Source organism: Colletes gigas, unplaced genomic scaffold (assembly GCF_013123115.1).
Source record: "Colletes gigas isolate AHSC1104 unplaced genomic scaffold, ASM1312311v1 Colletes_gigas_Sc00020, whole genome shotgun sequence".
NCBI lineage: Eukaryota > Metazoa > Arthropoda > Insecta > Hymenoptera > Colletidae > Colletes > Colletes gigas.
This window is the reverse complement of record NW_025106649.1, coordinates 1,227,778-1,243,085: the sequence shown is the minus strand read 5'-3', so window position 1 is coordinate 1,243,085 and position 15,308 is coordinate 1,227,778. Positions and strand designations below refer to the sequence as shown.

Sequence of the window (15,308 nt, the reverse complement as noted above, 5' to 3'; positions counted from 1 at the left end):
ATGGAAATTAACAATCACTTTAAATGATCAAAAAATAAAATTAAAAATAAATGTCTAAAGTAATAATAATTCACTGAGTCCTCGTCGCAAACTCTCGCGTTATTTTATATTGTAAATATATTTTTTATTCTCTTATTATATTAGTGTTGTATTTTTATATATCATATCAATGTTAGTTCTTAATGAAAACTCGAAACGCAGACTCGATGACCAAAATCCACAATCCCTCTTGTCCTCGACAATTCAATAAATCACTGCTTCCCTACATTGTCGTCCAATCACGATGCCCATCATTTTCATTACCTTTAATATGGGATAATGAACTTCGTTGAACATTGCAGCGGTTTGACGAGGGGCGATTTCAACAGTTTTTGAACAGCAGTGAAGTTATACAGGGTGTTCGGCCACCTCTAGCAAAAATTTTAATGAGCGATAGTAGAGGCCAAAATAAGACGAAAATCAAGAATACTAATTTGTTGATGGAAGCTTCGTTAAAAAGTTATTAACAATTAAATTCAAAAATTTCAAATCGTTCTGGAAAAATTATTTTCGGTTGCGGGGGTCAACTACAATCATTTTTGGTGAGTACACATACCTCCGAAATCCTATCTACTTTCGAGAAAAAAAATCGAGTAGGTGCTGAAATTTTTCGGCGAAAAAAAATTTTTCAAATCGTTCTAAAAAAATTATTTTCGGTTGCGGGGATCAATTACAATCATTTTTTATCATTACACATACCTCCGAAATTGTACGCACTTTCGAGAAAAAAATTCCTTACTGAAAATCCAATAAGGTGCCTAAATTTTTCAACGGAGAAAAAAAATTGCAAATCGTTGTGGAAAAATTATTTTCGGTTGCGGGGGTCAATTACAATCAGTTTTTGTCATTAGACATACCCACGAAATCCTGCCCACTTTCGAGAAAAAAAATAGAGAAGGTGTGAAATTATTCGAGAAAATTAAAAAATTGCAAATCGTTGTGGAAAAATTATTTTCGGTTGTAGGGTTCAATTACAGTCATTTTTGGTGAATAGACATACCCCCGAAATCTTGCGCATTTTCGAGAAAAAAATTCAGTAAGGGCGGCACTTCAAACGTTAATAACTTTTTAACGAAGCTTCCATCAACAAATTGGTATTCTTGATTTTCGTCTTATTTTGGCCTCTACTATCGCTCATTAAAATTTTTGCTAGAGGTGGCCGAACACCCTGTATATCAAAATCATACTTCAAACAAAACAAATTATTTATCGTTGCCTGATATATTCGCCGAATTTTCCGAAGTTGAAAACAATTTCTGTAATTCGAGTACTTCGCGACGTACGGTAATTTGCAATTGTAGCGCGGAAAGACTGCTCACGGAAATGAACGATTAGGCCTTCGTCTTCTGTTGTGATCCACTTTCCCTACACCTACGATGCTATTTACATGCTCAGTAAGATATTCGGACAACAGGCTGCTTTTGGAGTTACCGTTTCATAATTTAACTACAAATTTATTATTAAATGCAATTAATAAAAATATAGAATTCGTGTAACACCTTTGTAAACGTTATTTTATGAGCAACATGTCTATAAGAGCTCTAATAATCAATGCTTTAAAAACTATGCTTCGTAAAGTAGAACCTCGATTATTGTAAGAATTTGTGGCTGGAAATCATGCAAACACATAACATGTTTAAAAGGGTTCTTTAAAGTAATAACATTTTTTTTGTACGCCTTTTTGAGCATTTTTTAATGACTGTAATTTTGTTGTTGACAGATCTAGTTGACATAAATAATATAAAATTGTTAATTTATTTGTTTCGTACGATGTATGTATATATGTTATTTGCAATTCTATCGTATAGGAATCTTTTACAAAATTGCAGAATAATGATTATATTATTCCTCGTTGTTTCATAATTTTGTTCACCTAGATTTTTATACTTAGTTATTGTATAATATATCGACCATACGGAGTCCACGATCGCTCGCGCATAAGAAATATAATAATGGGGAGGGTGATTCCGTTATTTGAATCGAGTATAAAAATTCCTGCTTGAAAGTGGAAATTATTCCATCAGGATACGATTACGCTGCTCCAATAAGCGGCGCAGAAAATTCTTGAAACACATAAAAGAAATGGAGCTACACTATGCAAACACTAGTTCCGGCTATTTAATTTTGTAAATTAACATTAACACAAATTTTTAAATTAGATTTTCTTTGATTTTCAAAAGAAAGTCTCCAAAATTAACGTTTTCCAAATTAAACTATTTTTAAAAATGATAACGAACAAATTTAATATGTACTGTAGAACAATAATACATTTTTGTTTCCAACGTTATGATTGTTAATTTTTGCGTTTCTTTTTGAAAGATTACACAATTATTGAGATAAATTAATGATGATGTTTTTTTCCTCTCAACCGTTTATTGTTGTGATTCATTCTCAAAGCTGTTGAATGAAAGTAATTCATAATAAGAAAAGAATCTCCATTTTCTTTCTTTCTTTTTTCACTTGTTTCATCTATTTCGTCGCTATTCCTCTGTCGTCTGATATTTCCTTTGTCCTCTACTCTGATGTTCTTCCATACTCTGTCTTTCCAACTCACGCTACCCGTGTATCATATTCTCTCCAACATACCTCTGCTCTCAAGATCAGCGTTACACGGAAGTAAACGTTGCACCACGTCGAGACTCTCTGGCTAGGGGCTCATCAACGCGATGGAAAAAAGAGAATAATTAATGAAAAAGAACACTATTACCATATCTGGGGTGTAACTTTTCATATACCGGTGAAGTACAGACATTAACCTTCTATTAACCTCATGGTAAGCAATATGTGGTATAATATTGAACATCGTTTAATATATGTATATTAGTTAAGCTTATAAACTTTGGTTTTATTTATTTTTCTAAATCTACTGGTGGATGAGATTTAAAATAAATGCCTTTCTATCGTGTGATCCAATATTTATGAATGCATTACTAAAATGATATTTATATCTTCAGATGGCACTATGTTATTTATTGTGGTGCATCGCTGAGCTTATGAAAATTAAAAATAGCTTGATTCAATTAACTCAAAAATTAAGAAGAGCCCAATCAACGTCGATTTATGCATCGATCTGTTTTATATTTTATCGAAGATACTTTTTTGTTTGGGGGACATATTAGATAATTTTTGGATAACAGAAATAATAATTGATATAATTCTTCTTTGAATTTATAAGGTAACCTTTTGTTCGCTTTATACATACGTAGTCACATTTCTACATTGGACCTTCATTACTTATTCTTCATTTCCACCTGGCCTAAGTTTAATTTCCCTCGCTGTTCTCTTCATGCTCCATTCCTATTGCTTCCATTTCAATTCATTCCCACAATTGAAGACTTACGTTTTAAGAAATTAAGAAAGTAAACATTACAGGAAATTTCACACTGATAATTTATTTTTTTTTAATTCCTTACCTATGTAGAGATTAGTCTTTAAATATTCTTGCATTTTTCTTGCAAGTGATTAAAGAGAGAAATTAATTTAGATTGTCTAATATTATTTTATACAAGAAACAATACAAAATACAAGATGGCTTCCAGACTGAGCCACTTAATTTTTATTAGATTTAAAAAAACTCTATCAATATTATTATATAGTAAATATAGATACTTTTATGATATTTATTAATCATACTTTTTCTACCATCTCTGAACGTTTTTATGGTATATAATTTTGACTCACTGTATGCACTATCAGGATAGAAATTCATGATTAACAGTAAATAAGTAAACACGTTAATGTTAGTCATTGCCATGTAAATTATTAACTTAAAATTAAAGAAATATTTAACACAAAAATTTAGAATTACTTCAATTTATTCTATTAATATTGTTCATGGAATAAGAACAATGCACTATTTTGTAAAGTTTCAATATAGATATTAGGGCCACCATCATGCTTCAAAGAGTACGATACGATCTTCATTGCTTAAAATCGAAACTATCGAGTGTTCCAAGGAAGCGTTATTTAAATCAATACCTAACACATCATGTGGTCCCTTTTTCAACATTTATTCCCACCATGCAGCCTGGCAGTCACTTCGTTCTATCTCTTATTTCTTCGTGCGAAATTGCAGGCACACGCTCTCTATTTATCATTGTCGGGGAGGCAAGTTGTAAAAATAGAAGTTGTAACTACCGTAATTTACAGTCAGAGAAGTGGCCTTGAGCGACCAATTGAGTTTGATGCGACTATAATACCTCTTATACTACAGTCCGTGACAAAAACACAAACGCACACCATGCATTAACACTATTTTCATTATAATTTATTTAATTAACTTACACAGACCCGTCAATATTCTCAAAAACGTAAAAGTTGTATATATTTCACGCAAAAGAAAACGAACAATTTAATTAACATTTACAATCGTCACTCGAAACGTAGAGTCGACGAAATAAAAGTTCGAATAATTTTCCTTGATTATATAATGAAATATTTCGTTCGTCATATTTTTCGTTTTTAACAGCTTTTTTGTTAAGAATTTTTACGAAGTTTTAATTTCGTAAATAACGTGTTAGTTTAGATCTGGTTTAGATTTTCTAAAAGTTCCCGATTACATCAAAAAATCGTTTCCAGTCTGTGGTTAAGAATAATCACTATTATTTTCGGTTATCGATTTAGCCGATCGCGTTTAAAAATTGAATAATAAAAACGCGTTCTGCTCTGTTTATTATTCCATCACCAACCACTTGTCAACGAGTCAATAATTTTTCTTCAGCTTCTAAATCACGATAGTCTATCGAGCTTCGATCGTGAGGGAAAACAACCATAATTCCGCGCGACTACAAACTGGTGTATCAGACTATTATGATCTCTTTTGTATTTTTTATTAGTCAATATGAAGTTCAGGCACGTGTATTGTATAACCAGCTTGTTTTTCCGACGAACTCATTACTGGGGGAAAATTGGATAGATCTCGTTCTTTATTTTAATAAACAATTTCTTGGTAGTAATTTCCATGCAGTAATAATCTTTTTGTTTTATGTATACTCACTTTATGTACGTTAAAGAAAAAAAATGCTAAAATGGCAGTACGCTGCAAATAGAGATTTAATTAGAGAAAATGTTTGTAATTGTTTACAATGTTTATAAATTCACTGTATATATCATTCACGAACGTTTCTGAATGGAAAACAATGGTTGCTCGCTCGTAGTCTTCAAGATTGAATTATTAAAAGCCTTTACGAGATCTTGTAAACCTTTTGCTTAACAATAATAATAATTCTTTAGGTTGGTAACGACATCGTCAATTTCAATGGCTTTAAAGTATGTTAAAGGTTGACGGATATTTCAAAGCAATAATAATGGTCTTTAGATTTGTATCTAAAGACCATATGAAAAATGATTTTGTATTTATTAGATTTATATTCTTTGAAAACGAGTCAGTTTCGTGGAACTCCAAGTCTTCAATAACAAGGGACGAGCAATGGCCGTAGTTCCCGGATAAAGCAGTATTTCCGCGACAAACAATTCGACGAGGAAAAAAAACGAAATAATAGGAATAATCGTTATTCATACCAAACGGAGGAAATGCTTTCACTTTTACCTTTTGCTCGAAGCGTTTGCTTTTACTTCTACCATGTGCTAATGAGCATTTCCGTTACTTTTATTCGTACGGACCAAAGGCTCGTATGTTGGAACAGTCGAACGAACAAAAACATACTTGTTTTATTTTTCTTTTTACCTGTACAGAGTGTTGCAAAAAGGGGACTACGACTTTGGGGGTTTATGAATCAAACAATCAAATTTCAAGTTCCAAAATAAATTATTTCTAAAGGAACCACTAAATATAGATTAAATTGACGAAAAATTACTTGAATTTTGAACCCATTTTTACATTGGAAAAAAATTGTTCGAACAAAGTAATGACACTTTGAATAGAATTGAAATTGCGCAGCTTTTTTCTGTGTAAAATCGTCTGAAAAAATGAGTTAAAATTGTTCTTTCGATGGACGTGCCAAAATCAATAAAACGAATTCGAAATTGAATTTTGTGCAGAACTAGAGACAATGATATAGCATGAACGTCACCCGCATTCGACCGTATACGTTTCCCAGAGGATTTTACGAACCACCCACATGCGGGTGACATGGCAATCAACATTTTAAACGAACCTGTATCTGAAAAGCGTTCGTGTAATTTTTTTAATGTTTTCTCATTTGGCAAACGGCCATTGGAGAAACGATCTAAATATAGACGATTTGCTTCGACTATATTCGACGAGCGAATTAAATGCCATTTTCTAATTTGAATACCGACTCGTTATGACTTCTAACACACAATAAGGTATGCACATATTAAGTGCTCGTTTCAGCTCTGTATAAACCTGCACGATAGATAAGATACGAATCTGTCAATGTTACGATATACAGTGAGCGTCATTAGTATTAGTAAAAATATTTATTAACACAACACAAACAATTTGTACATTCTAGAATTGTTTAGAAGAAATTTTATATTAAATATTTGCATCCCCTGTTGTGTGGGACACCTTGTATACGAATTTAAATTTCAGTTAAACGACACCCTCGACATATTTAAAAAACAAATACAAACTTTCACTTTGCCTAAGGCAGTCTAGACTAAAAGACCCCCAAGTGGCTGGAGCAAAGTTTGAAATGGTTGTTTACTCTCTGGAAAATTTATGAAATCTGCTAAAACCGTTGTGGAGTCAACGATATTTATTTTCTGTTTTTTCTAGATTTAATCTAAGGTTTAAACTCTCAACTAAGTTTAAAAAATAATCATTTAATGAAATTTACATTGAATTTTCTTAAAAGTATAAATATTTTGTTTAATTACTGTTGTCTGTTACGCGTTTGTTTTAGATTTATCATTTGGAAGAAACAAAGGTATAGAATATTTTTCATTCAGACACGAGGAAAGAATTTTTAGGAATAAAACATGTTGATTTAATATGAAGATTTTTTTTATGCCATATATTTGACATTGACAACAAATGTGATATATTTCACAATTAAAATCATGTTGACTTGATTTAATTACTTTGTGGAATATTTTGTCGTTACAAAAATATAATTTACTTTCTTTCGATTCTTTGGCAAATGGTAATTTTCTTTTTTTTAACAAAAAATATGTATATGCCACACAATTGTTTATGGAAAGCAAAACACACAATCATCCCTTGCGGGGATCGAACCCGCGACCTTTGGATTAGAAGTCCAACGCGCTATCCTCTGCGCCAAAGGGACTACATTTCCTTCACGACTTTATAATAGTAGAATAATTAAGGTACCAAGCACATCGATAGAGAAATGTTTATTTTTAAATTTATTTAACTGACACGAATCGTGTTTTCATTTATTCATGCGATATACCGTATGTAAATATATTAAAAACCTGACTGGAACGACCATACATATCAAATAAGGTTAGGTTTAAAAATAGCTCCGTGTATGCTTTATTTAACGTTTACAATGCAACAGGCTTAGTATAATAAAGACGTTAGATAAAATAACTAAAATTAAAATTTTATAGAATTTTACATAGAATATCTCTATATGATAATATTCATCCACGTGTTCCTTGACAATCTTAAATAAAGTTTCCCAGCAAATTCTCTTGCTTTTAAATAAGAATCAATCTGTACACTATCAGTTTATAAGTGAAACTATACTCCAGATACAATGATCTGCTCATCTCCATTCAGTTTTCTTTTCTTCAACTGTTGAAGTGTCTCTAGTAGAATGTAGGAGGACATTAGGGTGGAGAACAAAGAAAATATCAGACAGTGACGAATCTGGGTTTGAAGGGAGAGACTGAAAAATTTGAGATATCGAGGATACGAGAATTCTCTTTCTCAGGAATTATACTATAAATAGAATGAGAAATTTCAAGAGGATTTGAAGTCCCCTGTACCTCCTTGAATCCACCGTTAACATAAGATGATAGGGAAATAGTGGGGAAATGGTTGGAAGCGGTTGGAAGGACAAGAAAGGAAATTGAGACTGTAATGAGAAGGGAAAATTGAGAGACATAGGTGGATAATGTGTGAAAGAGTACCTTTTTATACCTGGTAATTTTACCCCCATTACCATGGATAATCGAGGCTCCACTTTGGATCGCCAATGCGAACCCGAACTCTATCGGAAATACATACGCAAAAAAATCGGTTGGAGAAGTTGTTATCATAAGTGCTCCACCCAGTGAGACTGCAGTATGGCAACTGTCCTATCGCAAAGGATAGCTGGCTTAAATGGACGTCGCAAAGCTTCGCGAGCTCTGTCACGAACCACCTCTTAATGATAAGCTACAAGAGGTAATCCGACCCATATATGAAGATTTGTCAGCGAATGATTTATTGGAAAGATATCTCGGAGGACTCGCGCAAATAGCAATGGAAGCTTCGGTGCAACCATATGAACGCTTTCATCGAAACATTGCAATTCAACAATTATTCAGATTCCCAGTAATTAATTTCGGTACTTAAAATATTCTTATACATTACAGTATTTATCTCGATAGCAATTATAAATGGCTAATCTTCCTTTCTTCTTACTATACATCTAGTAGACAATTTTATTTCATATATGAATAAAATATGTACAAGGTTATAAATAAAACACATTATTGTGTATCGAGGATTTACTAATTTAAACAAAAAATGAGACACATAAATTGAATATTTATTAATTATACGGTTAAAACTCGATTAGTGTACAAATATAATATTTTTACAGTCGAGGTAGAAATAGGTGTAAAACAAAATAGAATTGATATTGGAACTTATAATTTATTTATGTATTGATTTTTCAAATATTTTTAACATTTACAAAATACAAAAACTGAACTTTTAGATAACTAATTATACTTAGTTTAAGTAAACATAAAAAAGGATGCAATTTTCGTTTAGATTTCGTTTCGATAATTCCTGGCAGTTCTGCAGCTGCTGAAAAATTCTACATTTTTTCAGTGACATTGCCTCTTTAAACCGTAATTGTACCGACGAACAATAGTTCTACGGACGAGCTACTCTATTTGCGCGCGATGTTTCTAAATTTTCTGAATTCCTACGTTCCCAAACTTTCCTCGTTAGCGGCGTCAATGTTCAATTAAAAAGTCGAACATATTTCAAAATTGTTCGTCCTTGTATTCGCCCCAGGGTGCGCCGCCATTTTCCAGCAGCCGATTTGAAATCACGATATTGCTGTAATTCTTTAAATATTCAAAAATTCTAAAAACACGTTTAAAAACGTCTACTTTGAATGTTATCTTTCTCCTTTTATGCTAATCTCTGTTATCCTAGTCAACGTGGTTTCGCTTGTTTATTTGGCGGCCATATTGCCCGAGTTTACTTGGTCGCGGCGGTTAAGTGATTAATCCCTTGTGTTGGATTGACGCGTCCCAGACGTCGAACTTTTCTCCAACCATAAATTCTACGAACGCTTCTGAGACGTTTTCAATCGCTCACAGGCGAGAAAATTAGGCCAATTGGTAAACGTGATTTTATAATAATTAAATCGTTAAAAAATATCGAAATCATCTTCTTTGGAAGTATCAGTGGTATTTTAAATGAGCACAGAAATCTAATAATCAATCTTAGATCACAAAAAATCCAAAGAATTTTTCACAAACATACAGACGATTTTATTCGTGCAATTTCAAGAAGAGAGTTAAGTGATGAGAATGAGATCTGAAACAGTGATGAGAAAAGGGACAGTGTTGTGGACACAGGAATCTAATAATCATTCTGAGATCATAAAAAATCGAAAGATTTTTCACAAACACACAGACGATCTTATTCGTGCAATTTCAAGAAGAGAGTTAAGTGATGAGAATGAGATCTGAAACAGTGATGAGAAAAGGGACAGTGTTGTGGACACAGGAATCTAATAATCATTCTGAGATCATAAAAAATCGAAAGAATTTTTCACAAACACACAGACGATCTTATTCGTGCAATTTCAAGAAGAGAGTTAAGTGATGAGAATGAGGTCTGAAACAGTGATGAGAAAAGGGAAGTATTGTATTCGGTGCAGACACCTGGATCAAGTTCGAGGAGTTTTACGACGAATGGAAGCCACTGGAGAGTGGCGATGACCTGTAATACCTTCTTCATGATAAAGCCAAGTCGCATAAATCAAGACAAACGACGCACCAGGTCCAAGGAACGCTCGGCTGGGAAATCATCGACCATCCCCAATGCAGCCCAGACGCAGTTCCAACGGATTACCACGTTTTCCGGTCTGTGAAGAACTTCTCGCGTGGGCGTCGTTTAAAAAATAGTGGAGAACTTCCAGCGGCGCAGAAGGTGTATTTTAGATCCAAAGAACTCGACGTTTATGAAAAGGATATCAACATAGTTTCTCAAATAGCGGCTGATGGGTTATCCTAACAACGATTCATATATTTGATGCTTTTTTTAATAAGTTGGCTGCTGTGAGATCTGATAGCTTTTACAAGAATTTTGTAACTTAAATGTAGGGAGATTTAAAAAATTTTAATACACTTACCTTTAAACCAAATTAAATAATTTATCTTTTATTAATGTTAAAAGTATTACTATTAATAGTAATCTTCTTAAAATTAGAGACTTTGTGTCTAAAGTTTGGATCTCAGAATTGTGTAAGTAGAATGATCAGTCATGTAAATTTTGTACGCACTAAAACTGATATAATTGAACAATCATATTAGAAAGTCTAAAATTATCCTTGCAACTATTGTAAATTAATTTATTTTGTTAAAATTTTATAAGCGATCATGTCTCACTATTACATCTATTGTACTAAAGGGTTTATTCCCGTTAATAAATGAATAATAATAATATTATTAAATGTAATAGAAAAAGAGTCTCTGAGAAGAAACTTATTTAACTTTTTTTAGAATATTTATAAATCGAGAGATATATATTTATCGTCTTAAGTAAAGTTTCTATCGAGAAGTTTTCTCCAATTCAACTTGTATAATGTTATTTATCCGCCTACGGATAATATAATTTTATCCTCTTCGAGATTCACTAAAATGTAATTTGGAGAACGGGCTCTCTCGTCCCTGAACACGTTTGGGTACGAACCACTTCGTTTAACTGGACGAGTCTGTCCCACGTGGCCACCATTTAAACGCCAGCACAAAGGGTTGAAGCGTTTCGACCAGGATTATAGGCCGACGAGTAGGGTAACTTTTAGAAGCCTCTTTCCTAAACAGATTTGTAATTTCGTGGAACGGTTATCTGCTATTCGAGAATGGATATATTAAACTACGAATATCCTAACTTTTTTTAGCAGAAGAGCGGCTAGCGAATAAAATAAAATCGTCCGTTTCGCGTAAGCAAATTTCCTAGGGGACAGAAACTACCTCTTTCTTAAGAGAGGAAGACGCCTTTGAAAATGTTGGAAAAGAGGACTATAGATAATAATTTCTGATCGTAATAAAAATATTTGTATACTCCTGTATCGTGAAAGACAATTCCACTGTATTAAATTTTAGGACAGTGAGTATTATATAATTTTAGAAGACTTTGGAGTCTAACGCCTTGAAACACAACTGACAAAAGAATCGCAATTGCAATAGAATGTAAAAAATTTATCACTCCAGATTTAATGTCAAGAAAATAAAAACAGCTAGGTGTTATCTTTTTGTCGCAGACTATATAATAATTTAAAAGCTCATTGCATCAAAGGCAAAGGATAAAATTTGATTTCCCGTAATATCTCGCGTGGGTAAGTTTCTTTATGAAGAGAAAGTCATTTTACCTCGAAACGAACAACCATCGGTACAGAAATTTCTTCATAACTATATATTAACGCTTTGTAGCCCAAATTATATGATTATTAATTAAGAATAATAATAAAATATAAATTGAAAGGTAAATTTTCATAAACACGAACTTCCAACTGTACTCATATTGGTTTAAAAAATTGTAAAATAGTTGTAAATTTATCGTAGATGCTTAACCTTTCAGACTGACAGTTATTTGAACTTTTTGACGATTTTGATTTGACATAATTTTACTAAGAAATTCACTTCCCAGAGATGTAGCTTTCCCCTGCAAACTAAGTATTACCGCTATAGCTACTACATTAGTAGATGAGCATGTTCTAAGCCCAATTACTAATGTAATATTCTGATTCGAATCTGGCTGAGGATTTGTGTATGGTTAACAGAATTTCTGGGTCACATAACCACCATATTGCTCCAAGCATAGTGATAGTATTATACAAGTACTTAGTGTCTTGCGGCATCATGTGTTTAATCTCTAAATATATTTTTTCAATCATAATTAATACATAGAAAATTTTGTAATTTTATCATTCGAGGTTTGGAACTATGGAATGAATCAATGAATTAATTATTGAGTTATTCGATAAATTTCATGGATAGTAAATATCATCGTGAGATCTGTAAATTTCCCTATTTCATTAAAGTTCGATTTTTCTTTATTTGATCTATCAATCATTTTGTTTTCAATTTAAGACTATGGTGTGCCAAGATGATAAACACGAACACTTCCGGCATCATAGGTTACTCTATCGAGGTTGTACCGCGTGCCAAGTTGCTCGAAACATATGTTCCATTTATAGAGAAAATTTCATTTCAGAGAGAAAAGCTCGAAAGTGTTTTACAATTTCCAGAACAACGAATCACGTTAATAAATAAATCGTACGATTATTTAAACTTTACTTTTGCTTACTCTCATGGTCAAGGTGTATATTTTTTCATTTTATCGTTAACGAGATTACGTATAAGTGTAATATTACAGGAATAATTTTGATTTATTAATTGTGCCAGACGGTGGATCGATCGTTTGAATAGTAAACTATCAGCGATCTATGTATTAATTTATGCCCTGTGCGTAATCGAATGCTTACAAATGCCAGCACGCTGTACTTGATTTCTGTTCAATTACAAGGTACTTTCATACCGTTACATCGTCGAATGCACAGAATACATATACCTTGTAATTGCCTGGTCAGGGAATGGCAAATATATTAAACGCCATTTCATATTCAATAACTGTGTAAATCCAAAATACTACGCTTGATTTCAATATTGAATACAATCCCTATTTAGTTAGCAAATGACGAATACAAATATATAACTTTATAACAGTCTAAATGTTCTATAAACGTACTTTAATATTTAAATAAGTGTGCAACAAGAGTGCAACGTGTAGGAGGAAGGCAAAAGAAAATTTTTAACATAGAAAAATTTGTATTTTGAACGTTCCTTCAGTTTTATTCAATCGACAAAATTTTTCATTTCGTTACTCCTATCACGTAATACATATTTGTCTTTATTATCATTTTTAATGCGCTTGATACGACTATGTTTACAACCAAGCAACTGTGGGGATTTCAAATTTATATAAATTTAACTAACACTTGTATTTAAATTCAAATATTTAGTTGTTAGAAATTTATATTTTCATAATTTGGCAATACCAACAATTTTGTTCTGCAGCTCAATATCACTGTATTTCAGTTCGACACATCGGTAAGGCTTATCTAGAATATCCTGCCATGACACTATTAGCCTTTTGAGCAATCTGTTCAAACTAATTATGTACCTACTACGACACTATCCAGTAATTGGAAACTGTTCAAACAATTAATAGCATCGCGTCCAAGGCAGGATCTGCTCGAGTAAGCTTTAGTAATTGAGTTCAACTAACAGATTCAAAACAAACCGCGATTATGTTGCTCTTTGTATCAAAAATGTTATTTCTTACACGTGTTCCTCACACAATAGTTTCTCCATGAATTTTTATTATGACTACTCAAATAATATAGAACCGTTCAAAGATTTTGGGACGTTACGACAAGAACGTTACAAATTTTTTAATGAAATATGGAAAAGGGTATCCTGGTAGCTGAACTCAATGATTAATAAATAAAGAATTGTACAAATACGATAAAATTCAATTCCGGGTAAAAATGGACCCCAAAGACGATTCTAAAGATATGTTTACCTAAAGAAGTTCCAACAATTCTTATTGATTATACGACTGATGTGCGATAAAACTTGATTATAAATTGATTATAATTGAAGATTCTAAATAATTTTTTAAACGTATATTATTTAATTTTGTTTTTGTTCGTACAAAGAATGGCCACGAAAAAGAATAGATTTGTTTTACAAATACCTCGTGAACGTAAAAATATGTTGGTTTTAATATACATAATAATGTATGAGACTTGATGAGAAATGAATAGCTTTATGATTATGAAATTTGACATCAAGAACTTGTGACGTGTCAAACTGTACAATAGTACAGTAAGGGGTTAAAAGCGACTATATTTGAGAGTATGCAGTGCCACCAATTTTAACTTCTTTTCATCCAAAAAATTTCAAAACCTCATCAAAACATGTACAAATAAACCCTGTAAATTTCACCGCAAAAGATAGTATAGTTTATCCGCAAAAAATTGCTCAAGAAAGTCTAAAAAAACGCATTTCACGCTAAAATAGACCCTTAAACTGTTCAAGTTATACAGTTTACCCTGTATATTTAAAAATAAAACTAGTATCGTTCCTCGTAGGAAGATCGAATAAACAAACAGGGTCAAAGATGACCCGTCCCCGACGTTCGCCCGTCCGTAATCCGATTGTTAAGGGCTCCGGGAACAAGTTTCGTAAAAGTTCGCCTCGACAGGTGGCTCCGTGCGGTGAGATCTTTCGATACTCCGGTCCCGTCTACCTCGAACACCAGTTCCACCACCACTAGGAACGGCGTAAGCATCGTTTCGTCAGCAGCAACCCTGGCTGGCCTACGGTTAGCAGCCCCTAGCGAGTCCAGGCCGCCTACCGAGCGGCAACCCCCCAGCGTTCAGTGGTACCGCTTCCTTCGTAGCAAGCGTCACGCGCGTGTTTCCTCCGGTCTGCGGCCACGGTTCTCCATGGATTTTCTACCCTTCGTAGAGTGTCGTCGTATCACGTTCTACGCCGAACCGTCGACCGATCCACTATCTCGACGCCTCGCGTCGTACCGATACTCGATCGCCTCGAGTTCCACGGTCGCGTTCGCGAACTGAGTTTTCCCCGTTTCTCGCCAACTACCAGTGTTGTTTTCGATCACCTGCGTTGCGTCGTTCGCGGATTATCGGTTGTACGGCTTCTAGTTTCCGGAGAACCGGCGTCCTAGGATGTAAATATCCACTGTGACTTCTACCGCCGTCTCGAAAACAACCACGGACTCGTCTCTCCGTGTACGGTTTAGTTCGACAGTGTTTCGAATTATTCTTGGTACCTTCGAGCAATTTATTAAATATTCTTTTTCGAGATCTTGCCGATGTATCGTGTGCACGGAA

General features: G+C 33.4%; 1 protein-coding gene and 1 non-coding gene across 9 annotated transcripts in view; one reads left to right on the top strand and one right to left on the bottom strand.

Moving 5' to 3' along the window:
• The window catches only part of LOC122400859, a 216,242-nt gene that overhangs the window by 48,181 nt on the left and 152,753 nt on the right, over window positions 1-15,308 (top strand). Inside the window, exon 1 of one of the 8 annotated variants that reach the window (XM_043402575.1) lies at window positions 14,844-15,243. The exons of the other annotated variants lie outside the window; for them this stretch is intronic. The gene's annotated coding sequence lies outside the window, so the exon portion shown is untranslated. Of the gene's footprint in view, window positions 1-14,843; window positions 15,244-15,308 lie in introns of those variants that run through there. 8 annotated transcript variants of the gene reach the window in all.
• Trnar-ucu lies at window positions 7,181-7,253 on the bottom strand. The gene has a single exon. It is a non-coding gene; the product is annotated as a tRNA-Arg (tRNA).